Consider the following 17,678-nt stretch of genomic DNA (forward strand, 5'->3'; position numbering starts at 1 on the left):
TTCACAATGAAAAACTTACAAGCCGGATAGTCCTACATATCCTTTTGTCAACTGAAGACAAAATGTTGCATACGTTACTAACAGGAAGCTTAAAGATATTCTCAACAATTTTCATATATGTGAGAGGGACTTAGATATATGAATTCACTGAAATGTTGATTTGCTTGATATTGAAATAGCCAGGACAAAAATCAAACATACTTCTTAAATTTAACACAAACACATCTCCAGTGATGTTTTTATAAACAATATCTCCTGTAGTCTCACACAACACAAAATGGCATTATTCAGGTCTATACGTACCTTTATGTACGAATTCTCATTTGGTGCTCATGAATAAACGAAGGATATTAACATTATCAAAGAAATAGCACGTAGGAATGGAAAAAACCAATACATAATTGATAAATATCTCAACAAAATTAAACGAAACAGTAAACTCCTGGTGATTAAGGTTGGTATTATCATGCATCCCCTTTATAGATAACATTCATACGAAGATGCTAATCTTTTTTGCAGCATTACTATACAAATATCTTTCAGCACTAGAAATAAGTTACAACAGCTCAACATGCACTGTAGTAAGAAAGAATAGCCAGTGGCGCTCAAAATCAAGTATTTATAAGCTTTTCCGTGACATTCGCCTGAAGTTCTATGTAGGCCACACAGGAAGTAACATCATTGTAATGTTCTGGGAAGACATGGATGCTTTCCAGAAAATAAAAGTCTGTGATAAATCCATCTTTGACACACATGTGAAAGAACATAGAGAGTCAACGACAAACATTAGAGAAAAATCTTCAGATTCTACACAATGTCAACAAAGCAAAGGAACTGAATCTCCTTTAAGAACCAGAAATTTTCATCCATAGTTCCAACTCGCCACATCTAATTCTCAGTGAACAAGTAGATCTAACAAACAAGTTATTTCTACACATATTTCATGTATTCTTTAGAAATAAAAAGTAACTTATTGTCCTCCCACAATCATCAATCATAAAATCTTGTATTGTTAACCTCCTTAATACACATGATAATTTCATCTAGATTACAATATTTGTTTAAATCTTATGAATATACACTGTTTTGCACTCACTGCCCCATTTATGTATTTTTAGTTTGTTTTGTATAACAGACTATGTATCATACTTTACTCTGATACAAAGTACACTGACAGGAAGAAAAAATTACAACGCCAAGAAATAATTACAGTAGAGCAATGAAATTTCGGGAATACATTTGTCTAGGTAAGAAATTTTAGTGATTAATGTTGCAAGATCACAGGATAATGTAAGTGTTAGAATTGCCATTGCAAATGTAAAATACTGGTCCATTAATAAATAACGTAGCCGTCAGCCGTCATGCTCGATAGGAGACAGATAGTGACCGAAAAGGCCAAGGCAACATTTCGACATTCTGTAGAGCACGTTGGGCTAGAACAGCGGTACATGTGCGAACGTTATCCTGTTGGAAAACACACACTGGAATGCTGTTCGTGAATGGCAGCACAACAGGTCGAATCACGAGACTGACATCCAAACTTGCAGTCAGGGTGCGTGGAATAACTCCGAGACTGCTGCTGCTGTGATACGAGAGGCCTCCTCCTAACCAACACAAGGCCATCACTGTCACCGAGGCAGACCAACTTTCGTCAGGAGAACAACAAACCTCCACCCCGCACTCCAATGACCTCTCGCTTGACACGACTGAAGTTCCAAATGGCGGTTGTTTGGGGTCAGTGGAATGCAAGCTACATAGCGTCTGGTTCGGATTTGTCCTTGAAATAATCGATTTGTAACGATTCGTTGTGTCACTGTGGTGGCAACTGTTGGTCAAACTGCTACTGCAGAAGCAGTACGATGCAGCACAGCTAGGAGCCAAACACGACAGTCTTTCTTCTCGGTAGTACCGCGTGGCCGTCCGGAGCCGTGTCTTCGTGCTACAGTACCTTCTCGTTACCACTCCCAGCAATCATGCACAGTGGCTACATTGCTGCTAAGTCTTTCTGCAATATCGCGGAAAGAACATCCAGTCCTCGCAGCCCTATTACACGACCTCGTTCAAACTCAGTGAGCTGTTGATGATGGCGGGTTCGTGTTCTTAAAGGCATGCATAACATCAACTTCTTACGTCCACTCCCAAAAATAGCTAACGCTCTCGATCGTTATAGGAAGTGCTTAAACCAAACCTGATGTGCATCTTCCTATTGGCGCTACTACGAACACTCTTATGCCAAAGCCGCGAGATCTGAATAGAAGTCATCTTTCAGACGAATAAACTTGCCTGCTAACTTTCTCTATCTCGCAGAAGTCCTTCTTAGAGTTGGGATTTCTTTTCCGTCAGTGTAATAAGAAGATAGGTAATGTGAAAGAAATCCGGCCGGGGTTGCCGAGCGGCTCTAGGCGCTACAGTCTGGAATCGCGCGACCGCAACGGTCGCAGGTTCGAATCCTTACTCGGGTATGGATGTGTGTGATGTCCTTAGGTTAGTTAGATTTAAGGAGTTCTAAGTTCTAGGGGACTGCTGACCTCAGAAGTTAAGTCCCATAGCGCTCAGAGCCATTTGAACCATTTTTTTCCTTCCGTAGACCAATCCGAAGATGCCTAAATGAACGTGCAATGCGTTATTGTGAAACAATAAAAATTTAACAGTATAGCCAAGGCTGTTTGTTTCTTCGTATCAAACAAATTGGTTACTGTACCAACCTCATCGTGAGCTGGAAAACGTTTTACATTGGGTGGTGTGAGTTCTCGTCTCACCTACACCTAGTAATGTTTTAAGTGGCATGAAAGTATGAAAATCGCAATTTGCTGGCTCAAATGGCTCAAATGATTAATTTGGTGACAAATATGAAATTGGTTTTGTTACGTCCTTTAACGTAAGTGCATTCAACTTTCATCACTTTGTCCCTTCCAATGGTTTCACATATGTCTCTATTTTCAACATCTCCTAATACCCTTTTGCGAGCTATTTGTGCGTGACCGCATATACGAAGGTTCTATTATTGTGCCTATTTCAGTCTCTGACGATACTAGATTTTCGGACTGCACTGAAACGAAGTTTTTGATGTTTTTAAACGTTTCTAATGATAAATCCTTTGAGTGTTCTTGGATGTAAATTTATACGCATTACATCTACATAAACGTCCATAGTCCGCAAGCCACCTTATGATGTGTGGAAGAGGGTGCTGCTGGTACGACCCTCGTTGTGCCCATTCCTGTTGCATCCGCCAATGGCGCGTGGGAAGAATGACTACCGGTAAGCCACCGTGTTTGTTCCAATTTCTCGGTTTCCCAAGACGTATTGGGGTGAAGCAATGTGTCGTCCGACTCTGTCTAGAATACACTCTTCCGGAATTTCCATTAGTAAATCTCTCCGTGATGCACAGCGCGTCTCTTGTAACGTCTGCTACTGAAGTTTGCTGAGCGTCTGTGCAACGCTCCAGCGCCGACTGCATGATCCCGTAGCGAAACGCGCCGCTCTTAGTCGAATCTCGTCTATCTCTTCTATTAATCCAAACTGGTAACGGTACCAGACTGATGAGCAATATTCAAGAATCTGTGAATCAAAGGTTTTGTATGCCACTTCTTTCGTGGACAAATGACATATCAATAAACGATGACATACTGTCTTGAGAGGACCCGTAAATGACAACCTTTTTTTTAAAAAAAAATATTTATTAAGTCGCAACTAATCACATTTCATAACTATGTAGTTCCGAAAAAATTTAATGCACGTCTTCAGATCTGATCAATCACGAATTGCGAAAAGTCAAATTTCTTTGAATGTATAGTCATAAGCTGGAAAACAAGAGCAACGCTACTATAGTACACATGGTGACCCCACAAACAGTGGCATCCAGCACAGTTTCAACTGACAGAAAAGTTTTCGTGTGCCCAATTTACTGCTGGTTTCAGCGGTAAAAAATCTTGTGTATTTCCGAATATAACTTCGCACGAATGTGTGACGCTAATTTTTAAGTTGATTAAAGGACGCGCTCTCTGACCACTAGATAGGGATACCATCTGTGACAACTAGGAAAGATAGCGAGGCCAGAGATGATTGTTGATGAGCAGTCCAACGCGCACTAATTAATTAGTAGCTGTCTGCCTGGCTATGTGTTAAGATCTGAAAGAGACTAGACGCATATGTACGCACGCCACGTATGATTAACCGTGTGAATGTGTTACGTAAAGGTTGTGTGTGCAAATATATTCAGAACTGTTTTAAAATGTCGTTTAAATTTTTTTATCAATCCATCAAAATCCATCGTAATAATTTTGGACGATCGTGAGGGTCAGCAAGGACAGCAGTAATAATGGAGGGAAACAGCAACATGTCACTGCAGCGTTGAAGAAGTATACAAAGAAGTATTTCAACAATAGAAAGAAGAACATTAATTTTTTATATCAGTGTATTCTTATCGAAATCTTATTGTTCAACTTTCTCTGCATTAGCTAAGTTGATTGTTTGGCTAGCTGAAACCACTCCTTCATCCGATAATATATTCCAGAGTAACCTAAAAAATCATTTACTCCTTTAAATAATATTTCCATGGTCATTTCCAAGTCCTTTTCCCAATAAAATATCCCTACAAATGTTTGGTAGAATTGTAGTCGTTCGGACTTTGAAATATTTCCTATAGTGGAAATATTGCCTACAATTTCAAACTTATCATTTCATTTGGTAATGTGGTTGCAGGACTTATATTTTATTAGTAACATTTCATTACATTTTCTTTCTTTAAATGAAAGCGCTTAGCGACTTAGTATTTACGAGCCTATTACGTGAACTGTGTTTAGAGAATTCGTACATGTTCCTTAATTTCAGACATTATTGCACGTTATTCCAGTTTTAGACTTCGTAACGCGATTCCATACTCGTAAACTTGTAATGGTCACCATTTATTCATCTTTGTTTACTGAATAAAGAGTACTTGCTATTCAATCCCAGATTACGCTACAATCAATGAATTCTTGTCACATCTTTTTTTTTTTTTTATTAAAAGCAGTTATTAAATTTCGATAACTGTTTCTGAGCAATTTTCTGACCTTGAATAAGTTTTGCGGGGCTTAGTGTAAGAGCTTTGCGATCCGCCCTTTAGATTCAGAATACTAGCCACTTTTATTAAAAATGGGTAACATCGTTTTCCGACTCGTTGTGCTGGTTGGTAGGGGACCTTTTCTTTTTTTTCCTTTTTTTTTGCAGCTATCTAGGGAAGCTTAGTGCACCCTGTTTCAGTCCTCCTGCATAGTGAAACTATCTGGTAGTGCTTGGAATTGAACCATGGTCCTCGGCGTGGTAATCAGTCACACTGACCTCTCATCCAGGGAAGCGGATCTTTTGTTATCTAGAGGAAATAGTTTTGTAGTGGATTTGCTGTACTAATTGTAACAGACTTCTCGTGAGAATTGTTTCAATTGCTCTAAATAATTTCTTCACGTCTTCAGCAGTTTGTAACTATGTCACACAAACTGAGTAGAGTCTCTCGGACCAAAGAATAATGAGCATCCGTTGGAAACCATTTCCGCTCTTTATCTGCTAGTTCCAGTTTGGCAGCATGTCAGCTCTGTGTGCGTGACAAATACGTAACCTATTCTTTAGCCACATGTGATAACGATGTACCTGCCAACAAGTAAAGCAGGTTCGCATATGTTTACAGATTAGATTATAAGCATGCACCGTTCGTTCCGTAGAGATCCTCTATGATATGCAACATACCAGGAAAAAACAATAAAGACGTAATACATACTTGAAAACTGATTTGGTAATGTTTCTTCGACAGACCGTAGGTCAGTTGGGCCTCATAACTAACTCTGTCCGAACAGGCCATGAAGGCCCAACGGTACCGACCGGCCACCGTGTCATCCTCAGCCCACAGGCGTCACTGGATGCGGATATTGAGAGGCATGTGGTGGGCATATCGTTCTCCCGGCGGTATGCCACTTTACGAGACCGGAGCCGCTACTTTTCAGTCAAGTAGCTCCTCAGTTTGCCCCTCCAGAGCTGAGTGCACCCCGCTTGCTAACAGCGCTCGGCGGACCGGATGGTCACCCATCCAAGTGCTAACCCAGCCCGACAGCGCTTGACTTCGGTGATCTGACGGGAACCGGTGTTACCACTGCGGCAAGGAGTTGGGCCTCATGGTCGTCGAAAAAGTGAATAAAACATTATAGAGTTTTTCCATTCACAAATTTATTAGAAAGTGCACAGAAAACATTTAAATATTGTTGTTGCTATTGTTACTGTATTGGTCTTCAGTCCTAAGACTGGCTTGTTGCACTCCCCCCCGTTAGTCTGTTCTGTGCGAGTCTCATTTTCTCTTACTGCACCCTACATCCATTTGAATCTAAATACCGTAGTCAAGCCTCTATCTCTCTCTATGGCTTGTACCCTCCACATCGCCATTCATAACCAAATTGACAATTATTTGATGTCTGAGGATGTGTATTATCAACCAATTCATTCTTTTAGTCAATTTGTGCCATAAATCTCTTTCTTATACAATTCGGTTCAGTACCTCCTCACTAGTCATTGAATCTACCCACCCAATCCTCAGTATTCTTCTGCAGCACCAAATTTCTAAAGTCTTGTTACTTTGTCGTAACTCCATAGCCAAGGCCGCTAGCGAGCGTAGCCACGATTTTGCTTCTCTCTAAGGTAAGCAGGCTGCAGTATTGGTGGTGGTTGAAATTTTCACTGCCAGTATTTTGCCGACAAGGGGAGATGATGAGGTGGCATAGAGTTCCTGGTCACAAGTCTTTACGCCAATATCCTGTATTAAATTCCAAACATCACCACAGCGTGTCATGAAGTGAGGGGCTGTGACACTGTTGATGGTAATCCACCCGTTGGATGTGGACGCCAATCTCAGAGGCCTACCTGGTATTATTGGAGAGGAGCAGACTATGTCTGGCACCCGGTTTCATCCTCTCCCTTTCCCCATCATCACTATACAGCACAAACACAATACTATACTTGACACAGATCCATTATACACACCTACGTTCCAAATCTCTGATGTATCTGCAAGAAAAGATGGCAGTATGGGTGAACCGTTTGTTACCCCACGCAACAATTCCATATGACATTTAATTTTTAATTTGTCTTAACTGCACTGCCTGACGTAAAAAGCGGAACACCCAGAAGACACGGTCGGACTTCGTGCATGCACACACTACGTATGTAAATGATTAGAGCTACAGTTCTCTGTGTCAGGTAGAACAACCCCATTGTGCATTAGTGTTGTTTATTTTTAGTGTTATTTACCAGGCCTAGAAGGGCATATAAGGGGCGTCAACAGCCTTAGATATTGGGCGATCATTGTGAAGGACACGGAGGCGCTGCGTACTCATGTGAAACAGTATTGTCAGCACATGCAGGGGCCCCTTAGTGTGCTAGGCTGGTCGAATCGTGCAACAGCCAGATTTATGGGGCATTCTGATGAGAAACCTATCCGACATTGGTCTGTATGGGAAAGTGAGGACAGGCATACGCGTCGTCGACGATAACTGACCAACAATGGCAGTATTGTGCATCAAGCACATTGTAACCTCTTCACATATACACTGCTGGCCATTAAAATTGCTACACCAAGAAGAAATGTCTATGATAAACGTGTATTCATTGGACAAATACATTATACTAGAACTGACATATGATTACATTTTCACGCAATTTGGGTGCATAGATTCTGAGAAATCAATACCCAGAACCACCACCTCTGGCCGTACTAACGGCCCTGATACGCCTGAGCATTGAGTCAAACAGAGCTTGGATGGCGTGTACAGGTACAGCTGCCCATGCAGCTTCAACACGATAACAGCTCATCAAGAGTAGTGACTGGTGTATTGTGACGAGCCAGTTGCTCTGCCACCATTGACCAGACGTTTTCAATTGATGAGAGATCTGGAAATGTGCTGACCAGGGCAGCAGTCTAACATTTTCTGTGTCCAGAAAGGCCCGAACAGGACCTGCAACATGCGGTCATGCATTATCCTGCTGAAATGTAGGGTTTCGCATGGATCGAATGAAGGGTAGAGCCACGGGTCGTAACACATCTGAAATGTAACGTCCACTGTTCAAAGTGCCGTCAATGTGAACAAAAGGTGACCGAGACGTGTAACCAACGGCAAGGAGATACGCCAGTATGGCGATGACGAGTACACGCTTTCAATGTGCGTTCACCGCGATGTCGCCAAACACGGAATCGACCATCCCAATGCTGTAAACAGAACCTGGATTCATCCGAAAAAATAAAGTTCTGCCATTCGTGCACCCAGGTTCGTCGTTGAGTACAACATCGCAGGCGCTCCTGTCTGTGATGCAGCGTCAAGGGTAACCGCAGCCATGGTCTCCGAGCTGATAGTCCATGCTGCTGCAAACGTCGTGGAACTGTTCGTGCAGATGGTTGTTGTCTTGCAAACGTCCCTATTTGTTGACTCAGGGATCGAGACGTGGCTGCACGATCCGTTACAGCCATGCGGATAAGATGCCTGTCATCTCGACTGCTAGTGATACGAGGCCGCTGAGAGCCGGCACAGAGTTCTGTATTATCCTCCTGAACCCACCGATTCCATATTCTTCTAACAGTCATTGGATCTCGACCTAGGCGAGCAGCAATGTCGCGATACGATAAACCGCAATCACGATAGGCTACATTACGAGCTTTATCAAAGTCGGATACGTGATGGTACGCATTTCTCCTCCTTACACGAGGCATCACAACAACGTTTCACCAGGCAACGCCGATCAACTGCTGTTTGTGTATGAGAAATCGGTTGGAAACTTTCTTCATGTCAGCACGTTGTAGGTGTCGCCACCGGCGCCAACCTTGTGTGAATACTCTGAAACGCTCATGATTTGCATATCACAGCATCTTCTTCCTATCGGTTAAATTTCGAGTCTGTAGCACGTCATCTTCGTGGTGTAGCAATTTTAATGGCCAGTAGTGTAAGAACAAGTAACGGACTCACTGCATCATTTTGTGTCGTACCCCACCACAGGTCAGAGACAAGCAGCAACCATGTTGGTGAAGTACCGTCCTGTGCGTGGGTGCGATGACTGGGAAGCAAGAACTGTTGATGAATGGCATCGCATTATGTTCGCTGACAAATCGTGGTTCTGCGCTACCCCTCATAACCATCGTCAGAGAGTATGACATTCTTCCAATGTTTTGGAGGGTCACAGCGGTGCTACTCCCGGCGACTTGGTGTAGGCGACCATGGAGTATGACTTCAAGCACGACTGGTAGTGATTGACGGAACTCTGACGGTACATCATGTACATCCTACGTCCTCATATGTGGCCTATCATCCGACAGTGTGGTGGTGCCATTCTTCAACAGGGTGATGCCTTTCCACACGTGGCACATGTCTCTATGGAAAGTCTGTGATGTTGAGGTATTACCATCGTCATCAAAATCACAGAGCAAATATGGGATCACTGAGGCATCAGTTCTGTCGTAGTGCCAGTATCCAGACTATCAAGGTCCAGTTACAACAGTTTTGGGCCAACGTGTCTCAGGAGAGGATACGACGACTTATGACACCCTTACCAATCGAATCAGTGCATCGCGGTCAGAGGGGGTGCTGTGTCATACTCCTTAGTGGGCTCATCATACTGAAAAATTCTATGTAAATTTGACTCGATTTTGTAATCACTGAAGTGATATAAGGTGCTCTCTCAATCCGTGAAGTTTCATTTCGTAATCTTCTCCCCATTTCGATGCTAAACGTTTTTGTCAAACGGTTTATTTGCCATTCAAATTTTACTTCCATACTAGACTAAATAGCAGCCAAAGTCTTTCTTACTTTACGCGATCAGCCTCAGAAGATCTCGCGCAGCTACAAGACTCCTCTTCCATTGGGTTCTTTTTCCTGCTTTCTGTCGCCAGTCACTCTCTGTGCCAATCTGCAGCAATTTCTTGCTGATTCCATCTTTCCACCTGCTCTTTGGTCTGTCAAGTGGCCTTATTGCTCATGGAATAAGGAGGCACATAGTCGGTTTTCTCTCGCTTTATTTGCCTGTGGAACAGGAAAGGAAATGGCTAGAAGTGACAAGGTACCCTTCGCCACGCACCGTACGGTATCTTGCGGAGTATGCATGTAGATATAGATGTAGGTCTTTATCCATGCAAGCGACATGCTCTGCCTATACAAGCCGTTTCGTTCTCATCAGGGCAGCAATATTCGTTCTGTTGTAGATGTCATCCAGCTCACAATTGTGTCGGATCCTTCTCTGGTGATGTAATCTTGTAACGGACCATAGATCTTTACGACTTCCCGTTCGAAAACGGAAGATTAAGTCTTTTCTACACGTTCCTAGTTTCCCTATGGATTGGATCAGTGATCTCTACAAATGGTGTTTTAAATCCCTTGAGACATTGCGTGACTTACGAGTAAAATTTTGAATCATTATACAGTATACTAGAAATGGGCAAGATATGGTAGACGTTCAGAAGGGCGATTCCTCTGTAGTTGGTGCAGTCCATTTCGTCATCTTTCTTGTGCGTAGGGCACATAACTGCTGTCTTCCAGAGTTCAGTGATGATTTCACAATCCGTATTCTCTTGATGAATTGGCGATTTGTCTTGTGGAGTCTCTTCCCTACAGCTTGAATGACTTCCACCGGGATCCCATCTTCTACTGTGCTTCTGTTTTTCAGTTTCATTACGTGATTCTTTATTTTATCCAGTGTAGGTGGCGGATTTTCTAAATCTACAACGCCAGGAGGTTAAAATTCGAACAAATCTTTAAGTTTATCGTAAGTTAGGAGCACCCTGACTGTTTCCATCTCTCAACTCTGTTGGACTCTTAGAGCAGTAGCGTCCTATTATTATTCCTGAGGAAATTTTGTTGGCTCTGGTAAACTTCCTTAAAGAAGTTAACTTTACGGTACGTCTCTTGAGCATCCCTTCCCATGAAATCTTGTTGAGCTCCCTCTATCATTCCTCTGGCACAGATTCTCTTTGCTCTCCTCAGGGTTGCCTGGACAGTCCTCCGTACTTCTTTGAACCGTGCTTTGTCTTGTGCAAAATCTGCGCGTTGTAGTCAGGTCTCCTTGGCTTGTCTTCTCTTGGCTAACGCATCAATCAATTCGCTTCCAGACCGATTGTTCTAGCCCCTGACCTGCTTCTTGATGACTGAATTTGCCACCTTATTTGCAGCGTCTCCGGCTTCATCCGAGGTTTGTTGTGAATCCCATTTCTGCAGACTTTCAAAGTGGTTGCTGAGTTGGAGCTTAAATTTTTTTTTTTTTTTTTTTGGTGTCTTTGATTGTACTGATGTGGTGCCGTACTATTTTCTGACTGTTTTGGGGTATGTTTGTACCCAGATTTTTACTAGGAAATGGTTGCTCCCGCACTCCGTAGGCAATGCTGTCTTTACATCCATCAATCACCTTTTTGCTTTGATGTCAGTGTGATCTACCTGATTGTTTTACCATCTGGTAACACCCAAGCTTCTATGTTTATATCTTTACGCTGAAAATTTCTGCTGCTGATGAACATCCCTTCCAATACTGCAAAGGTGATCAAGCAGGCAAATTTTTCCAAAAAGGCTATCTAGGGGTTTTACCGTCACGAACAAAATTAACTTAGAAGAAGTACTTACACAGATCGAATTGCTAGACTATAGGTGTCCCCAGCTGAGGTATTACATAGTTTTCATGTTATGAATTGAATAATAAGTAGATCAATTCGTCCTGCTAAGAAGTTCATTAAAGGAGCAGAAGGATTTGGCCACTAATAACTGCTTTAAGCTCCTATTGAAGTACACTTCATTGATAGGTTATTTTTGTGCAGTCATGGAAAGGCTAGTTGAAAATGTGTGTTCCTTCGTAGAACAAAACATGTGATATTAAATGTTTATAGATCGCTTCATTAAGAAAAAAATATACTGTGAAAAAATACTTTTTACACCGTGTTCTTCGAACAGCCTGTTACAGGTGTGCGAACAGAGGTCGCAGAGAAATGGCGTAATCACAATGCTGGCAGAGCCTTCTCTTGTGTGGCGAGGAATACGATTGTTTCGTCACAGTCATTAAAACCTTGTCAAGAATTCCCAGTGCAGTTCATGGATGTCAATGGGCGTAACACCAGCTTGAGAGTGACTCTGAATGGTACACAATGATCGGGCTCCGGGAAATGAGTTTCTCATTCGGCGCTTCAGTTCTCGTAGGACATACCGTTAAGGCGTTACGTCTGAGTGTGTGCATGGTCATGAGCAGACCAGTAGAGTGACGTGGGTCGTACACAAGGCCGAACAGGTCCTGAACCGCGTTATAAACTGACGGAACTGAAATATGTTACACCATGAAGGAACAATCTAAATGGTTCAAAAGGCTCTGAGCACTATGGGACTTAACATCTGAAGTCAACAGTCCTCTAGAACGTAGAACAACTTAAACCTAACTAACCTAAGGACATCACAGATATCCATACCCGAGGCAGGATTCGAACCTGTGACCGTAGCAGCAGCGCGGTTTCGGACTGAATCGCCTAGAACCGCTCGGCCACACCGGCCGGCAGCAACAATCTAGTATCATACAGAGAACTTTATAACATAACGCGTGTTATATTAAACATGTATTCAATTCGGCGCTGATAGGTGTCGTAAACATCAGTTTGGCGTCTTTTTCCTCCGTGGCATGAATACACTCTTGCAGGCGTTTTGACATGGAAGAAGACAGCCTCTGAATGCAAATTTAGGAATCCTTGCCTTACCTAAATCACATACTGTGTCAGTTCATGAACGTTGCTGAATCGTGACTGATATGAAAGTACACTGCCGAAAAAGAAAAAAAACTAGTACAACTGCAAATACGACGTTGATATTGATCCGATGACGGCTTATGCCACCTGGGGATGTACTGATAATGACTTCAACACGTCCATCAACATGTAGCGTAGTGGCATAGCTACCAGAGCGCCATCTATGTCTTCTCTCTAACAGGGAATGTTCACAGACAGAGGGCCTAGTGTGGTGCAAACGTGTGAAGCAGGCAACCATGTCACGGAGACGCACTCGCGCTTCCTACAGCAAACTGAGCGAGTTTGAAAGGGGTCAAATCGTAGCTTTCCGAATGGTGGGACGGTCCTTTCGGAGAACTTTCACACAATATGGACGTGCTGCGTCAGTTGTGTAACGATGCTGGTATCAGTGGTCACCTGAACATCTGTAGACGAGGCTCTGGACGTAAGGGTAGCTGTGGCAGATCGTACAGTTACCACAGAATAGTTAAGAGGGATTGTGAGCCCAAACATCTCAACGCGAACTTTTGCGCATCAGTTATTAGCAGTGGGACTATGGACACTCACACCTCTAACCCGTCTTTCAGTGATGACAGCCGATTCTGCCTGCACGGTAGTAATGGTCGTCGTTTGTACGTACGATGTAGGCCCGGTGATCGCCGTCTCATAGGTGCATTCATTCAAAACACCCTGGTCCCGCACAGGCCTTCTGGTCTGGGCTGCGATAAGCAACAACCATCATTCACCTTTGGTGTTTCTGGAGGGGACGCTAACCAGCGCTCGGTACCTGCAAAAATGTTATTAGATCTGTTCTTTTGCCTTTCTTGTAACAGGAAGGTGATGTGTTGTTCCAACAGGACAATGCTCGCAGACACACTATCCGTGATCTGTAAGATGAGCAGGAACTTACCTGCCCAGCACCATCTCTGGACTTATCTCCAGTCGAATACACATAGGATATGACGGGACGAGAAGTGACTTATGCCACTCATCAGCCAACATCTCTAACAGAATTATATGAACACGTCAAGCAGATGTGACATAACGTAGCTATGGACAGTATTCGTCATTTCTACAATCGACTGTAAGCCCGAGTCACTGCCTGCATTGTCACTTGTGGACGCTACAACAGGTACTAATACACGGCTTTCAGCATGAGTTGATACCAAGTAATTCAGAACCGCTTGTGCTATTGATTTGTAATGCATCCTTTCATGTACTTCATACACACTGTTGCAACAGTAAACCTTGCGAGAACTGGAAACCTCTAAAAGGGTGTATTGATTTTTTTTTATTCTGTCATTGTCTATGTCTTCCCATCACAGAGGCAGGGCAGGCCAGTCAAGATCCCATACATTCCTGAAGGCGTTTGTGGTGCTGACTGCAGTGCTGTGTTTTCCATTATGCAGCTGAAACATGCCATTTGCTACCCAGGTCATTAAGGGAATGAATCAAGGTTTACCATTCAAGCCACATACTGGCGAACACTCAGCCTCCCTTGAAATGAAATGAAATGAAATGTCGTGTGGCTAGGGCCTCCCGTCGGGTAGACCGTTCGCCTGGTGCAGGTCTTCCAAGTTAACGCTACTTCGGCGACCTGCGCGTCGATGGGGATGAAATGATGATGATTAGGACAACACAACACCCAGTCCCTGAGCTGAGAAAATCTCCGACCCAGCCGGGAATCGAACCCGGGACCTTAGGATTGACATTCCGTCACGCTGACCACTCAGCTACCGTGGCCGGACCCTTGAAAAATTGTCTAGTCAGTCGAGTTGCCATATCCAATAGCTCTCACACATTGGTTCCAGGAGTTGGAGAGATCTTGGTCTCGAGAAACGCTGACAGATATAACCTGTCACCACGCCGTCTACAAAAAGTTGGGGTATATCTAAATGACACAAGCAGAATCAAGGCTCATCGCCAGACGAATGTCTCTCAGTGTCGCACTTGATTCTGGCTCTATACCATGCAAATCTTTTGTGTTCTAAAATAGGGTGTCAGCAGTAGAGAATGCATGACAACTCGAGACTACATGCAATTTCGAGTAATCTGTTCCAGACAGTTCATGACGAAACATTGGCTGCAACCCCTGTGCAAATTCCTATTGTTGTCGTCTGTCTATTCATCAGAGACACTTGAACAGTCTCACGATCCTCTCATGGTGTAGGAGTTGTGGGATGGCATTTGCATCTACCCCCTCCCACACATTTGTTTTGTGCCCCTCCTGCAGGGAGGGGCAGCTGTAAGCCAAGATTGTGCGAACAGGTGGTGGAGCTGAGGTGGAAGCCCAGGCGGCCTCCAGAGAAACGCATCTGCATATGTAACAAGTTCTTTATTAACTCATCTGTGCTGCTTGATACACATGGCTATGACATCACGGCCGGCCGAAGTGGCCGAGCGGTTCTAGGCGCTACAGACTGGAACCGCGCGACTGCTACGGTCGCAGGTTCGAATCTTGCCTCGGGCATGGATGTGTGTGATGTCCTTAGGTTAGTTAGGTTTAAGTAGTTCTAAGTTCTAGGGGATTGATGACCTCAGAAGTTGTCCCATAGTGCTCAGAGCCATTGCCTTCTGGCGATGGCAATAATGGCTGGTGCGCATGGGGTATGATCCACTATCCCCTTAGCAGGGGTCGGCTGTGCTGCTTGAGAAGACCTGGTATGACCAGCTGTGCCGTGGCTCAAAGTCCATAGAGAGTGTGTAGAGCTGGTGACTTCTACTGGCAGGTTGATGTGGCATCCTCGTTCGGCGCAGCCCCATCATCCATGCAAGACTGCTAGAATAAGAGTAATTCGCTTACAAATGTATTCATACTTTTAGTCGACAGTGGCGCGCTTGCTGTGCATATATGCTACTACCAGCCACGTATTTTAAGACACTACTGCCGCTGTCAGTATGGAAATCTGCCTTGTCTTTTGCTGCACCGGTCTGTGCACAACTACTAAGTTTGCTGTTTCAGCAAGCTAACTTGCCTCGCAACGTTACGTTAGCCTTGTTAAATTGTTACGGTGACAACATCTCACTCTCTCGTGCCGTCTGCGCAGCTGCAGTACACTGATCAGGCTTACACGAGCTAATATGGCTATTTATGCTTTCTCAAAGTCCACGAGATGGTGATGAACTGCACGTGGACATCCTCTGGACACGCTGTGTTGCGGTATCCACCTGGAACTTTTCAGTAACTTCAAACACACCCAACAGCCATCATGTAATCGCTCTATTCTTTACCTGTAGGAATGCCTTTCTTCTGTGACGAAAAAAAACTTTATGTGTGTTTGTGGTATTTAGTTAGAAAAATGGTTTCATCCTGCTCTTCGCGCTTGTCTCACCAGTGAAATTATCTTCGTTTGTGCATTACTACTATACTCGAGCCTTGGTCCTCTACAATTATTCCCTCTAAGCACTCCCCCCCCCCCCCCACACTCATACCCACACCTCCCTGCCGGCGGCGGTCGTCTAGCGGTTCTAGGCGCTCAGTCCGGAGCCGCGCGACTGCTACGGTCGCAGGTTCGAATCCTGCCTCGGGCTTGGATGTGTGTGATGTCCTTAGGTTAGTTAGGTTTATGTAGTTCTAAGTTCTAGGGGACTGATGACCATAGATGTTAAGTTCCATAGTGCTCAGAGCCATTTAAACCACACCTCCCTGTCTGATGAAACTGACGATTCCTCAATGCTTGAGGATGTGTTGTGTCAACCCTTCTGTTAATCAAGTAGCGCGATAAATTTCTTTATTCTTTTTTAGTTTGAGTCAGCACCTCTTCATTTGTACCCATTTAATTTTCAGCATATATTCTATAGTAGCACATTTCAAAAGTTTCTATTCCCTTCTCATCTGAACTGCTCATCGTCTATATTTCTAGGAGTGTGTCCACGAAAATCAAGGTTCTGGATTGGGATTCTGGTCATGGATACAATGGTAATGTCCCAGTACGTTTGAAAAGGGGTCGCATTTAGTATCAGAATGACAAGAAGTAACTGAATAGTATGGCATTGTTGGCTGGGATGTCACTTAATGAGTTGTGGGTTAACAGTATCTGTTGATTGTAAATTGTTAATCTATGTATGTGTATAGTGCGGCGGTATGTCTGAGTTGGAGGGTGGTGAGAGAAAGGAGACGTTAACGCAGTATCGACACATAGCCTTCTCCTCTGGAGTAGCACCATGGGGACACCGGCTTAATGTATCCATCACACGGATCACCATCGGCACTGTCACACGCTCTCACTTTATGACAAGCTGCTGACAGATTTTATAGTTTCATCCAGGACTTTGGGTCCAAGATCGGTGAGTAGGATATTTTCGCCGCCACCACAGCTCGTCCGGCCAGCTCAGTACTGGTGGTTAAAATTTCTTTCACCACCAGAACTCGAACAGGCTACCTCAGAGGCGAGGGCCACCGTACAGATGTGAGTTTGCAATCCCGGCCATGGGGGACTGGTATGCACAGCGAAAAGTTAATTCTGGACATAAATAATACACTCTCGCAATCGAAAGCATTAGCAAGCATGTTGATACAAGCACCTGCATTTCGTATTTACGAGAAAAATTTTCTTGTCGGTGCTTTGAGATCACATGTTGTGCTTGATTCATCCGTTTTCGCGATGCGGATTTCAGTTCTTTCCTAAACGCCGCACGCTGAGTTAAGAATATTTGCCGTGCGTGTATACATACCTGCTGCAGTCACAGGCCGCTTTTATCTTTTTACTCCGCTCTGTTTTTCTTGGAGAGGAGCGACGGTTCTTTGACTGAGCCGCCAATGCCACTCGCAATCCCTCAATGCGGAGTATGTAGCACAAAGCGTTTATCCCTTTGCAGTATAAACTAATAAATGAGCTGATGGTTTCTTTTCATTACTAACATTATGTTGTTATGAGCATCAATCAGACCGTGGCATGCGATAACTGAAGGAGCATATCGATATACA

The sequence above is a fragment of the Schistocerca nitens genome, chromosome 1, assembly GCF_023898315.1.
Source record: "Schistocerca nitens isolate TAMUIC-IGC-003100 chromosome 1, iqSchNite1.1, whole genome shotgun sequence".
In the NCBI taxonomy this organism is placed as follows: domain Eukaryota; kingdom Metazoa; phylum Arthropoda; class Insecta; order Orthoptera; family Acrididae; genus Schistocerca; species Schistocerca nitens.